This window comes from Ursus americanus, chromosome X (genome assembly GCF_024610735.1).
Source record: "Ursus americanus isolate L20-20 chromosome X, mUrsAme1.1.p, whole genome shotgun sequence".
NCBI classification, from domain to species: Eukaryota; Metazoa; Chordata; class Mammalia; order Carnivora; family Ursidae; genus Ursus; species Ursus americanus.
Window position 1 is genome coordinate 14,541,688 of NC_142164.1, and position 13,387 is coordinate 14,555,074.

General features: G+C 42.3%; 1 protein-coding gene and 1 pseudogene across 1 annotated transcript in view; one reads left to right on the forward strand and one right to left on the reverse strand.

The window, feature by feature from the left end:
• Positions 1-13,387, forward strand: part of ARHGEF6 (Rac/Cdc42 guanine nucleotide exchange factor 6) — a 112,979-nt gene that overhangs the window by 1,228 nt on the left and 98,364 nt on the right. The gene's annotated exons all lie outside the window — the stretch shown is intronic.
• Positions 6,944-7,228, reverse strand: LOC148106825 (putative ribosomal protein eL39-like 5 pseudogene; annotated as a pseudogene).

The window sequence follows — 13,387 nt, forward strand, 5'->3', positions numbered from 1 at the left end:
GTTGTTACACTACTTTTTCTTTCTGCACTCCAAGTAATGGTTCCCACATATTGTGATTGGCTCTACATCATGCTCTTGGTATGGACATGATCTGGGTTTACAAACCCAGCATTCTGATTATTGGCACAGTAGAGGTAAGACCATCTTTATTAGTAATTTTTGACTGTAACAAACTAAAAGTGGTTACTATGCATCTATGTAGTCAAGCTCTAAATTTAACACAAATCTTTTGTTGACTGGTTTGATTGGAAGGTTGATGTAGAAAATAGAAAAGCAAAAACATTTAATTAACAAACAGAAAGCTGGCATCTAGAGATAGAAACTGCAGAAGTCAGATCTGATATCACGAGATTAACGTTGGGAGGTAAGTTCTCTCCAGTCCCAGTACAGATGGATAAACAGAGATGAATGCCCGTTATGTATAGAGATTCAGTTGACTGTTAAAATAATACAAGTACTGATTCATACCAATGTGAAAAATGACCTGTAGGCTCTGTATGTCCTCAAGACTTAAGACATTACAGACATGTACAGTGAACAGCAGAGCTTCCATTTGTACTCTTGAACTGATGCCTCCTCATAGGACTTTGAGGGGCACCTAGGGGGCTCAGTCAATTAAGCATCCGACTCTTGGTTTCTGCTCAGGTCATGGTCTTACGGAGTGTAGGATCCCACCCCACATCGGACTCCATGCTCAGCGGGGGGGATCTGCTTGAAGATTCTTTCCCTGTGCCCCTCCCTGCAACTCTCTCTCTCTCTCTCTCTAAAATAAATAAATAAATAAATTTTTAAAAAAATAATAAGACTTTGATATAGATGGTGGACATGGGAATTTTTGTATTTGAAATCTGAAAAAAAACATTTGGTAAGATGGAACATTTACCGAAGGGCCTAAATTATCGTGTAAATGTGATGTTGCTTATGTAATCGATAGACCTCGGGGAAATTTATTGGCCTTAAAAGGAAAACTCTTTTTTTAAAAGAGTTTACTTATTTATTTGAGAGAGAGAGAGCAGGAGCACAAGCATCTGACTCTTGGTTTCTGCTCAGGTCATGATCTCAGGGTCATGAGATTGAACCCCTAAATGGGCTCTGCATTCAGTGGGGAGTTGGCTTCTCTCCCTCTCCCTTTCCCTCTGCCCCTCCCTCCCCTGCTTGGGTGTGCACTCACACACACACACACTCTCTCTCAAATAAATGAATACATCTTTAAAAAATATTTAGAGAGATAGCTATGTCCTAGCTTCTGCAGGAGGGTAGGAGCCTAACTTTAGTGGGCACCTTGCTCTAAATTGCAAAACTACTTCCTGTCATAAAGATATGAGAAGTTGGTTTTCATTTATTGGTTTTTGTGTTTTTCCTTTTTTTAGAGAGCGGGGAAGGGGCCGAGGGAGAGGGAGAGAGAGAATCTTAAGTAGAGCACAGAGCCCAACAAGGGGCTCGACCCTACAACCCTGAGATCATGACCTGAGCCGAAATCAAGAGCCGGATGCTTAGCAGACTGAGCCACTCAGGCATCCCTGCTTTTTGGCTTTTTAAAGATTTTATTTTTTAAGTAATCTCTACACCCAATGTGGGCTCGAACTCACAACCCCAAAATCAAGAGTCACATGCTCCACCAACTAACCTAGCTAGGTGCCACTGGGAAGTTGATTTCTTATCTCGATAAAGCCAATTCGCTAACACAGATATTCATGCCAATTACCCAGTAAAGTTAGGATTAGCTATGTGTGACAAATGGTGCTGTCAGGCACTCTTCCTTAAGAAGTAGTCCCTCTTTTATCTTCAGAACATGCATGTAATAGGTTATACCTGCCTGGTTTTATGAAAGGGTGAGATTTCTTTCTGTCTTGGCAATCTCTTAGTAGATTACCTATGATGCACATCACGTTCTGGTTTAATGCTTATTCAATAATAGAAGTGTTCTCTTTCTCTACTACCATTACAGGAATGATTTCTGGGTTTGGAGAATATTTCATTTTTTAAAAAATTGTATTTCTCCAGCTTAAGCAAAATAATGGCCCCTCCCCAAGATGTCCATGCTCTAATCTCTTCTTTTTAATGAATTTTTATTTTCTTAATTTTAATTTTTTAAAAGATTTTATTTATTTATTTGACAGAGAGAGACAGCTAGAGAGGGAACACAAGCAGGGGGAGTGGGAGAGGGAGAAGCAGGCTCCCCACCGAGCAGGGAGCCCAATGCAGGACTTGATCCAAGGACCCTGGGATCATGACCCGAACTGAAGGCAGACGCCCCCATGTCCTAATCTCTGAGACCTGTGAATTTTTACCTTACGTGACAAAAGGGATTTTGCAGATGTGATTAAGGGAGATGGGGAGATGATCCTTGATTGTCCAGGTGGTACCAGTCTAACCACATGAGTTCTTAAAAATGGAAGGGGGGGGCAGAAGAGTGGGGCAGAGCTGTGATACGAGGACTCAGCCTGTTGTTGCTAGCTTTGAAGATGGAGAAAGGGAGCTGAAAGCCAGGGAATGCAGGTGTCTTAGTCTGTTCAGGTTGCTAGAACAAAATACCCCAGATTGGGTCATTTATAAACAACTTCTCACAATTCTGGAGGCTGGAAAGTCCAAGATCAAGATGCCAGCATGATTGGGTGAAGGCCCTCCTCCTAGTTCAGAGCCAGTTCTTGCTTTCTTTTTTTCCTTTTAAAGACTTTATTTATTTATTTGACAGAGAGAGCACAAGCAGGGGGAGCGGCAGGCAGAGGGAGAGGGAGAAGCAGGCTCCCTGCTGAGCAGGGAGCCTGACATGGGGCTTGGGGCTTGATCCCAGGACCCTGGCATCATGACCTGATCATGACCCACTGAGCCACCCAGGTGTCCTTTTTTTTTTCTTATGATTTTATTAATAGCCAGTGCTTTCACACTATGTCCTCACTTGGTGGAAGGGATTAGAGAGCTCTCTGAAGCCTCTTTTATTTTTATTTTTATTTATTTTATTTTTTTTTAAAGATTTTATTTATTTATTTGACAGAGAGAGAGACAGCCAGCGAGAGGGGGAACACAAGCAGGGGGAGTGGGAGAGGAAGAAGCAGGCTCCCAGCAGAAGAGCCTGATGTGGGGCTCGATCCCGGAACGCCGGGATCACGCCCTGAGCCGAAGGCAGACACTTAATGACTGCGCCACCCAGGCGCCCCAACTTTTATTTTTATTTTTTAAGTAATCTCTGTATTCAACATGGGGCTTGAACTTATAACCCCAAGATCAAGATTCACATGCTCCACCAACTGAGGCAGCCAGGCGGCCCTTTCTGGGGTCTCTTCTATAAGACACTTACTCCAGTCATGAGGGCTCCACCCTCATGACCTCTTCACTTCCCAAAGGCCCCACCTCCTACTACCATCATGTTTGAGGGTGAGGATTTCAATAGGTGAACTTTGGGGAGGGGGTGGGCACAAACGTTCAGACCATAGCAGCAGATGGCCTCCAAAGGCTGGAAAAGACAAAGATATGGATTCTGCCTAGAACTTGTCTCTAGAAAGAAGCATAACTCTTCTGACACCTTAATTTTAGCCCAGTGAGACCTATGTTGGACTTCAGACCTGTAGAACTAGAAGATAGCAAGTCTGTAAAATTGTAGCTATTTTGGTCCTGCTTTAACAAAGAGTAATAAAGCAAGGTAGTCCCCAACAGCTAGAGCAATTCTAAGGAGGAGGCTGCAGGTGTAAGCTGTTAGCTGGGCTCTCCCAGCAGCTGGAGGAGGCATGTGCTGGCCAGAAAACGGGCAAACAGCTTTGGCTATGCCGGTGAGTCTGCCTAATTCTGGGATGTAGTATAAAGAAGCCTGTGTTTATGGTTTGGGTTTCTTTTTTTTTTTTTTTTTTTTTTTTAAGATTTTATTTATTTATTCAACAGAGATAGAGACAGCCAGCGAGAGAGGGAACACAAGCAGGGGGAGTGGGAGAGGAAGAAGCAGGCTCATAGCGGAGGAGCCTGATGTGGGGCTCGATCCCATAACACCGGGATCACGCCCTGAGCCGAAGGCAGACGCTTAACTGCTGTGCCACCCAGGCGCCCCTGGGTTTCTTTTTTGGGAGGAGAGGTCCTTTTTGGGAATACCTTACCCCAAAGCCAAAAACCTGTCCTTTTACATTTTCTTCTGTTTTTAGTTCAGTTTTATACATATAAAGATTGAATCCATCTCTTCTGAAATGTATTTTTGTTTGTGGTATGAGTTGGTGATCTACCTCTTTTCCAAATGGGTAGCCAATTGTCTCAACATCGTTTATTGAGGAGGCAGTCTTTCCCTATTGATCTAAAATACTACAACTATCATATACCAAATTCCCACATAGGCATGAGTTAGCCTCTGGGCAGCTCTCTCCTAATCTTGAGTCGACACCACATTTATTTAATTATTGTAGCCTTATGGTATGTCTTGGTATCTTATGGGTAAAATCCCTTCTTTATTTTTATTTTTAAAAATAATCGTGGCTATTTGAGGGGGTGAGATGGGTTAAATTTATCTCCTCCTCCTTCTTTTTTAAAATATACAACAACTTTATTGAGATATAATTCATATACCATTCAATTAACTCATTTAAAGTGTACAGTTTATGGGGCGCCTGGGTGGCACAGCGGTTAAGCATCTGCCTTCGGCTCAGGGCGTGATCCCGGCATTCTGGGATCGAGCCCCACATCAGGCTCCTCCGCTATGAGCCTGCTTCTTCCTCTCCCACTCCCCCTGCTTGTGTTCCCTCTCTCGCTGGCTGTCTCTGTCTCTGTCAAATAAATAAATAAAATCTTTAAAAAAAATAAAGTGTACAATTTATGGTTTTCAGTATATTCACAGAGATGTGCCACAGTCAGGTGGAAATGACAAGTAAGCAGTTGATATATGAGTGTGAAGTATCAGGGGGAGGTGTGAAGTGATGAAGTGAGTACAGTCATCACTATTGTAAAGTTTTTCTCGGGTCATGTTCAGCTAGTGCAAAGTTGAATTTAGCCAGGTTTGGGATTTTGGCAGGTGATTATGGTGGAGTGAGAGTGGAGGAAGAAAGGTGAGGGAATTTGCAAGGAAATAATTCTAACAATGGACCATGGAATCTAAGCTGGTTAACAAGGAGAATGGTAGGGGTACGTGAGTGGCTCAGTTGGTTAAGCATCTGACTCTTGGTTTCAGCTCAGGTCATGATCTCATGGGTTGTGGGATCGAGCCCCTCAGCAAGCCCCACAGTGGGCTCATTGCTCAGCAGGGAGTCTGCTTGAAAGATTCTCTCCTTCTGCCCCTACCCCCACTCAAAAAGCGGGCACGCACGCGTGTAAGCGTGCTCTTTCTCAAAATAAATAAATAAATCTTTTTTTTTTTAAAGATTTTATTTATTTGACAGAGAGACAGCCAGTGAGAGAGGGAACACAAGCAGGGGGAGTGGGAGAGGAAGAAGCAGGCTCATAGTGGAGGAGCCCGATGTGGGGCTTGATCCCAGAACACCGGGATCACGCCCTGAGCTGAAGGCAGATGCTTAACCGCTGTGCCACCCAGGCGCCCCAATAAATAAATCTTAAAAAAAAAAAAACAAGGAGAGTGGTGACAGGAGGGCAGTGATGGACCATAAAGAGGTGTTGGGTCAAGTGGATAACAAGATGGTTGGGATAGGGGTACTACAAGAAATGATCTGGAAACCTGTGAGATTGTATTTAGAGTACTGAATGTTTGAATTTGAGGTTTTAGGGGTGGTGCATTTTTGGTAATGAGATGAATTTGAATATGCTTATGAGAGTGGGTGGAGAGAGTGAAAGCCAAGGTCATTGGAAATGAGAAAGTCAAGGCAGTCAGAGGCCAGCATTGGATATGGAAGTTACCAAGAACTGTGGCAGTTGTCGTGGTGCAAAGAGAGACAGCAAACCAAGCCAGATGCTGGAGACTATTATGTTAAATGAAAAAAAAAAGAGTAAGAAAGAGAACAAGATTTATGGCATGATATCATTTATGTAAAGCAAACTATAAACTTTATGAGAGAACATGGATATTTAAGGACATTTATCACACACATTGGAATGGGTGTCTATGAGGGGAGTTTGTGAATGAAGGAAAAGTATGAGGGAAGTCCTCATGTAGGATTACATGCATAGTAAACTGAGGAGTATGATTAATTGGACACTCTGCATCTGAAGATAAAGAAATATCTAATGAGTGTTCAGTGATAATACCTGTGGTATAGTCTTCAATTTTTTAGAAGATTTTATTTATTTATTTGAGAGACAGAGAGAGAGTGCACACACAAGTGGGGGGAGGGGGAGAGAGGGAGAGTGAGAATCAGGCTCTCCACTGCACAGGGAGCCCACCTCAGGGCTTGATCCCAGGACCCAGGGATCATGACCTGAGCAGAAGTCAGACAGTTAACCAACTGAGCCACCCAGGTGCCTCTATACACTTCAATTTTAGGTATATGTAAGCATTTATTTTTAAAAAGGATCGTACCTTATATGCTATTTTGTATTTTGGTTTTTGGATTTTTTAAAAAATAATCTCTACACCCGATGTGGGGCTCAAACTCAACCTCAAGATCAAAAGTCACATGCTCTGCTGGTTGAGCCAGCCAGGCAGCCCTGGACCATACACTCTTGAGAAAGGCTTTTCCACATTCATCTCTGAAAATCTTCTACCCATTATATATGAAGGTCCTACCATATGTGATATCAGTTCTTTGTAACCAGACTGTATCATCACCTACCACTTCCAAGTATGGAATGGGGAGACCACACTGGCCATCCCATTTGTGATTTTCATAAGACAGTCTTCTAGGCCTTTGAGGTTTTTTTTTAAACAAAAGTTCTCACTGGATATTACTGAAACAACCTACTAGTGCAGGCACATAGAAACAAAGAGAACAATCACTTTCCCAATAAAACAGGACCAGCTGTCCAGATAGTGGTGATGTTTCCAGTTTGCTATAGTAAGATGCTAGTGACCTTGATGCAGCATAAATAAGCGTGCCATCTCGTGTGCAAGTCCTCATAGACCCAGCTGGGTTCTTGTCCAACGTCTCCCCTTCAAGATGTACCTGATTTTAGTACCAGTTTTCATCCGAATCCATCAGGGAATAGGACAATTCTGCTTTTGTTTCTTGGCCAGGAATTGCTTGATCATGAAAGTCTTGCGAGGAGACATGGTGAGCAACACAGTCAACCACACACACCATGATGGTGGAGAAAGGAAGAGAGCTAAATTTTCTTTCCTTGACAGATTTCCCAATATTGGCTGCCAAGTGGGTTCTGGCAAAATCTAAGGAGTAGAAAAAGCTGAAAGACGTGACCCCCAGTGTACCACAGGATGCCAGATTGTCCACAAAATACCTGCAAAACTATATGCTTGTGCACCTGTCCCAAGAATACCTGCTTAAACTTAACCTTAAAGGCAAAGTTAATGGCTCTATTGGGGATCTATATGATGACTCTTCTCAAGTTGCCCTTCCAGAAGGAGGAAATCCACTTCTTGGGGAAGCAGACTATATAATACTATATGTCTTTGTATTACTCGTCAACATCAAGGGTTTTCCATGTGTGTTGTACCTTGGCATTGTGAGGCCCCTGGGCATCTGTCATTTCAAGAATGTTATATAAATTAAATCATACAGTATGTAACTTTTGGGGATTGGCTTCTTTTTCACTCAGCATCATTCCCTTGAGATCCACCCAGGTTGTCACGTGTATCAGTAGTTTGTTCCTTTTTATTGCTGACTGGGATTCTGTAATCTCGATATGCCACAGTTTGTTTAACCATTCCCCCATCGAAGGAAGAACATTTGGATTGTTTCTAGTTTGGGGCTGCTACAAATAAAGCTGTTACAAATGTTCATGTATAGGTATTTATATATATATTTTTTCTGTGATAAATGCCCAAGCATGTCGTTGCTGAGTTGTACAGCAAGTACCAACTACTGCAAACTACTTTTCAGAGTGGCTCTAACATTCTCCCTTCCCATCAGCAGTGTATGAGCGATCCAGTGTCTCTGCGTCCTCAGCACCATTTGGTGTTGTCGGCATTTTTAATTTTAGTTCTTCTGATGTGTGTAGTGGTATCTTACTGTGGTTTCTAATTTGCATTTCCCTACTGGCTAATGATATTGATCACCTTTTCATGTGTGTGTTTACCATCCACCTATTCTGTTTCCTGAAATATCTGTTCATGTCTTTTGCCCATTTTCTATTGGATTGCTTTTTTTTTTACTGTTGAATTTTGAGAGTTTTAAAATGTACTTTAGATAGTAGGCCTATAGCAGATATGTGGTTTGTGCTATTTTCTCCCTGTTCATAGCCTGTTTTTTCATCCTCTTCAAGTGGGCTTTCACAGAACAAACGTTTTTAAATTTGATGACGCTAGATTCATTCTTTTTTTGTTGTTGTTCTGTGGATTGTGATTTTATTTATTTTTAAATATTTTATTTATTTGAGAGAGAGAGAGCATGAGAGAGAGCATGAGTGGGGGGAGGGATAGAGAGAGAGGAGAAGCAGGCTCCCTGCTGGGCTCCATCCCAAGATCCTGGGATCATGACATGAGCCGAAGTTATGTTAACCAACTGAGCCACCCAGGTGCCCCTATTTATTTATTTTTAAAGACTTTATTTATTTACTGGAGAGAGAGAGAGAGAGTGCATGAGCAGGGGGAGCTGCAGAGGGAGAGGGAGAAACAGACTTCCCACTGAGTAGGGAGCCAGATATGGGGCCCAATCCTAGGACCCCAGGATCATGACCTGAGCTGAAAGCAGATGCTTAACTGACTGAGCCACCCATGTGCCCCGGATTGTGGTTTTATTGTCATCAACATATATCTTCTGAACTTGTCATTATTTCCCTAGGATAAGTTTCTTTTTTTTTTTAAAGATTTTATTCATTTGAGAGAGAGAGCAAGATAGAGAGCACAAGCGGGGGAGAGGGAGAAGCAGGCTCCCTGCTGAGCAGGGATCCCAATGTGGGGCTCAATCCCAGAACCCTGGGATCATGACCTGAGCTGAAGGTAGACAGTTAACCGACTGAGCCACCAGGCGCCTCTCCCTAGGATAAGTTTCTAAAGTGAATTTGAGGAAGGACTTTAAGCATATAAAAGGTACACATCATAAAGGGAAAGATTTTGGTATATTTAATCATCTACAAAATTTTAAATTTCTGTATAGTAGTTGTTAAGAAATAGATAAAAGACAAATACTAGCTAGGAAAAAATTTAAAACATATATACCAAAAGGTCAATATCCCGAATATCTAAAGAGCCCTTATCACAACAACGAACTGTATTAGGTCTCGTTTGTTGCATGATGTAGAAGAATACTTAAAAGTAGACTAAGCCAACCTCTGCTTCTACCCATGAAAGATTATGTGGTATGGACTTTTTCTCCTAATATAAACAACTAGAAAATTGGATAGTGTATAAACTGACTCTTTCCAGACACTGAGACAACAAGCAGGACGTGCAGGACGTTGATCCTCAAGCGAAGGGAAACAGATGATGGAGAACCCTACAGCCACTCAGTATATTCAGAGTTGTGCAACCATCACCAAATCATTTTTAGAACATTTTCTTCACCTCCCTCACAAAAGAAATCCCCATAGCCATTAGCAGTCACTTCCAGTTTCCTCTCAACCCCCACCCCAGTCCCGGGCAACTGCTGTTCTACTTTGTTTGTATGGATTTACCTGTTCTGAACATTTCGTATAAGTGGAATCATATAATGTATGATCTTTTGTGTCTGGCTTCTTTCCGTTAGTGTGTTTTCAATTTTTATCCATGAAGTGGCCTGTATCAGCACTTCATTCATTTTTATGAGTAATATTTGATTGTAACACTTTATTTATCCATTCACCAGGTGATGAACGTTGGATTGTTTTAACTGTTTGGCTATTATGACTAATACTGCTATGAATATGTGTACACATTTTTATGTGGACACATGTTTTTATTTCTCTTGGAGAGGAATTGCTGGGCCATATTGTGACTATGTTAACATTTTGAGGCACAGCAAAACTGTTTTCTATAGCAGCTGCACTGTTTGACATTCCCGCCAACAATGTAGGAGAGTTCCAATTTCTCCACATCCTTACCAACACTAGTTATTATCTTTTTGTTTTTTTTTAACATTTTTTTTTTTTAGTAATCTCTACACTCAACATGGGGCTTGAATTTATGACCCTGAGATCAAGAATTGCATGCTCTTGGGGCACCTGGGTGGCTCAGTAGGTTAGGCATCTGACTCTTGGTTTCAGCTCAGGTCAAGATCTCACAGTGAGATTGAGCCCCCTGTTGGGCTCCATGCTCAGCAGGGAATCTGCTTCAGATTCTCTCTCCCTCCCCCTCTGCTTCAACCCCCGCTTGTTCTTTCTCTCTCTAAAATAAGTAAACAAAATCTTTAAAAGAAAAGAATCACATGCTCTTCTGAGTGAGCCAGCCAGGCACTTCAATGTTTGTCTTTTTGATTATGGGTATAAAGTGGAATCTCATTGTGGTTTTGATTTGCATTTCCCTGAATGCTAATGATGTTGAGGATCTTTTCCTGAGTTTTTCAGCTATTTGTATATCTTTTTTGGAGAAATGTCTATTCAGATAATTTGCCCATTTTTAGTTATTTGTCCTCTTGTTATTGAGTTATGAGTTCTTTATATATTCTGGATACAAATCCCTAATTAGATATATGACTTGCAAATATTTTCTCTCATTCTGGAGTTGTCTTTTCACTTTCTTGATGGTGTCCTTTGAAGTACAAAATTTTTAATTTTGATGAAGACCAATTTATCTGTTCTTTTCTTTTGTTGCTTGTAGCCTCGGTCTGATATCTAAGAAACCATTATTGCCTAGTTCAAGTTCACATAAATGGTCATTTTGAACCATGAGGTGGGAAGCTAAAGATGGTGAAGTAGCAGGAGAGTAGAATCCTGGGTCTCTGATGACTATGAAGCTGCATGTTACCCTTGGACTGCCAAATTCTAGATTTATTTTACATGAGAGTGAGATAAAAATTTTTGTAAATTTTTAAAAATTGTCTTGATCTTCTATTTCCTAAAATACACCACATTTTACACTATGATGAAAAACAAGAGTATAAGAGGATATTCACAAACACATTAGTTTAGCATCCACAATGTATTACAAACTTTTACAAATCAATAACAAAAAAACAACCAACCAGTGGAAAAGTAGACAATGGAAATGAGCAAGTATTTCACAGAAGAGGAAATACGCATGGCCAATCGACGTATGAAAAAAATGCTTTAGGGGCACCTGGGTGGCTCAGTTGGTTAAGCATTCGACTCTTGATTTCAGCTCAGGTCATGATCTCAGGGTTGTGTCATGGAGCCCTGGTCAGGCTCTGCGCTGGGCGTGGAGCCTGCTGAAGATTCTTTCCCTCTGCCTCTTCCCCTGCCCTCTCTCTTTCCCTCGCTAAAAAAGAATTTTTAAAAAATGCTTTAACTTTATTAGTAGTCATAGAAAAGTAAATTTTACACCCATGAAAATAAAAAAAATTTAAAAGTCTGAAATGTGTATTAGCTATGATATGGAGCAATGGGAAATCAGAACCTGGTTGCAGGGAAGTAAAATTGTATAATCATTTTGGAAAACAATGCTTTGAAGATCCCTACAGGGTTAAGGGCTAGTTGTCATGGGAGAAGCCAAACAAGCAAGCAGGAAAGATGGTAGGTTGTGGTTGGAAAGTCTAATGTTTGAATTCATGATTTAGGAAAGCAGAGAAATTTATGTGATGACAAAGTACAAATTTTGACCTTGCAAGTGGTTGGCTAAAGCAGAGGAGTGTTCCTTGAAGATAAGGAGGCCTGTCAGTCTGGGTCCAATCAGGACAGAGAAACCACAGAGGGATTTGAACAGGAAAAGTTTAACATAATTATTTTTTTTAAAAGATTTTTCTTTTTTTATTTGTCAGAGAGAGAGAGCATGCAAAAGCGGGGGGGGGGGCGCCAGGCAGAGGGAGAAGCAGCCCCCCCCCCGCAGGGAGCCTGATGTGGAACTCGATCCCAGGACCCGAGCTAAAGGCACCTGCTTAACCAGCTGAGCCACCCACGCATCCCAGTTTTGCATAATTAGTAACAGGGGATTGGAATAATGAGGGATTGACTAGTAAGAAGTAAAGAGAACTCTAAAAGAGTATAGGAAATAGCAGATACAATATATAATAGCAGACAATATGAAATAATACATACTAGTCACTCCCCTAGAGGTGTGAGAACCTCCTCTCGCCACCTGCAGCTGAGATCCACGCCTTATTATAGAAGTTGCCATGGGGCTGAGTCAGTGGAACTTGCTGGCCATCCGCCCTCTAGAACTTGCTGAAAAAGGGCCCTGGGAGGGTGCTTGTTTTCCATTCACGGGCGAGGTGTCTCACCAGAGATACTTTGCTACAGATCCCTCCCAAAGGTGGTGCAGGCGAAGCTGCTACCCGCCGTGCCCAGCAGGAAGCCAATGTCGCAGGAGGGGAGCGCAGGGAAAGCTGGGAGCTCGTTGGGAGTCTGTGGAGAGAGCGCACAGGAAACAGGAAGTAAAACCCCTTCTTCCTGCGGTGTCTCTCCACCAGCAGCTACTGATAAAACTTCATATGGTGCCAGCTGGCAAAGTAAAAATGATTTAAAGACCCAGGTCCGTTTTCGCAGAGCAGGCCTAAAGAGGGGCTGGTTGTAATCCGTCAATCACAAATAGGGAAGGCAAGGAACTGAGCGGTCGTGACCCAGATGTGGGCAGAAATTGGGGTGGAATTGGGGTGCCTGGGTGGCTCAGTCAGTGAAGCCTTCGGCTCAGGTCAAGATCCCAAAGCCCTGGGATGGAGCTCCACATCTTGCTCCTGGCTCAGTGGGGAGCCTGCTTCTCCCTCTGCCCCTCGCCCTGCTCATGCTCTCTCTCTTGCAATTAAATAATTAAAATCTTTAAAGAAAAAGAAATTGGAGTGGAGTGGAAAGTTATAAACCAACTTGTTTCTCCAAGTGGGACCTTGGTCTCCCTGCGTCAGAATCAAGTGGGGTATTTAATAATACAGATTCCTTTGCCCCATTGCAGATCATCTGAAGTAGGGCACTGGGGACTAGGGCTCCCAACTCTTCAGTCTTTTCTCCACCTTCCCTTGCAAGAGGTGTTTATTTTTGTACATTGTTGTTTGTAAATCAGGGCTTTAGGTGATGGAGAGCCTTTGAGGGTTTTTAAGCAGGAGTGTTACACTATCAAAGAGGTGTTTCTGGAAAATCAACCGAACTGTGCTCTGCCAGAGAGTCCATTAGGAGGAGAGGATGCAGGTGGAAAAGCCAGTGAGCGAGGAGGCTGGCTCAGTGGCCCAGGGTGCACACTGCTAAGGCTTGGCAGTCGAGTGAGAAACCTTTTCTCTTTTTACTCATGCTGTTCTGTGAAGCCTGTTGCTCTTTGTATCACTGTGACCTC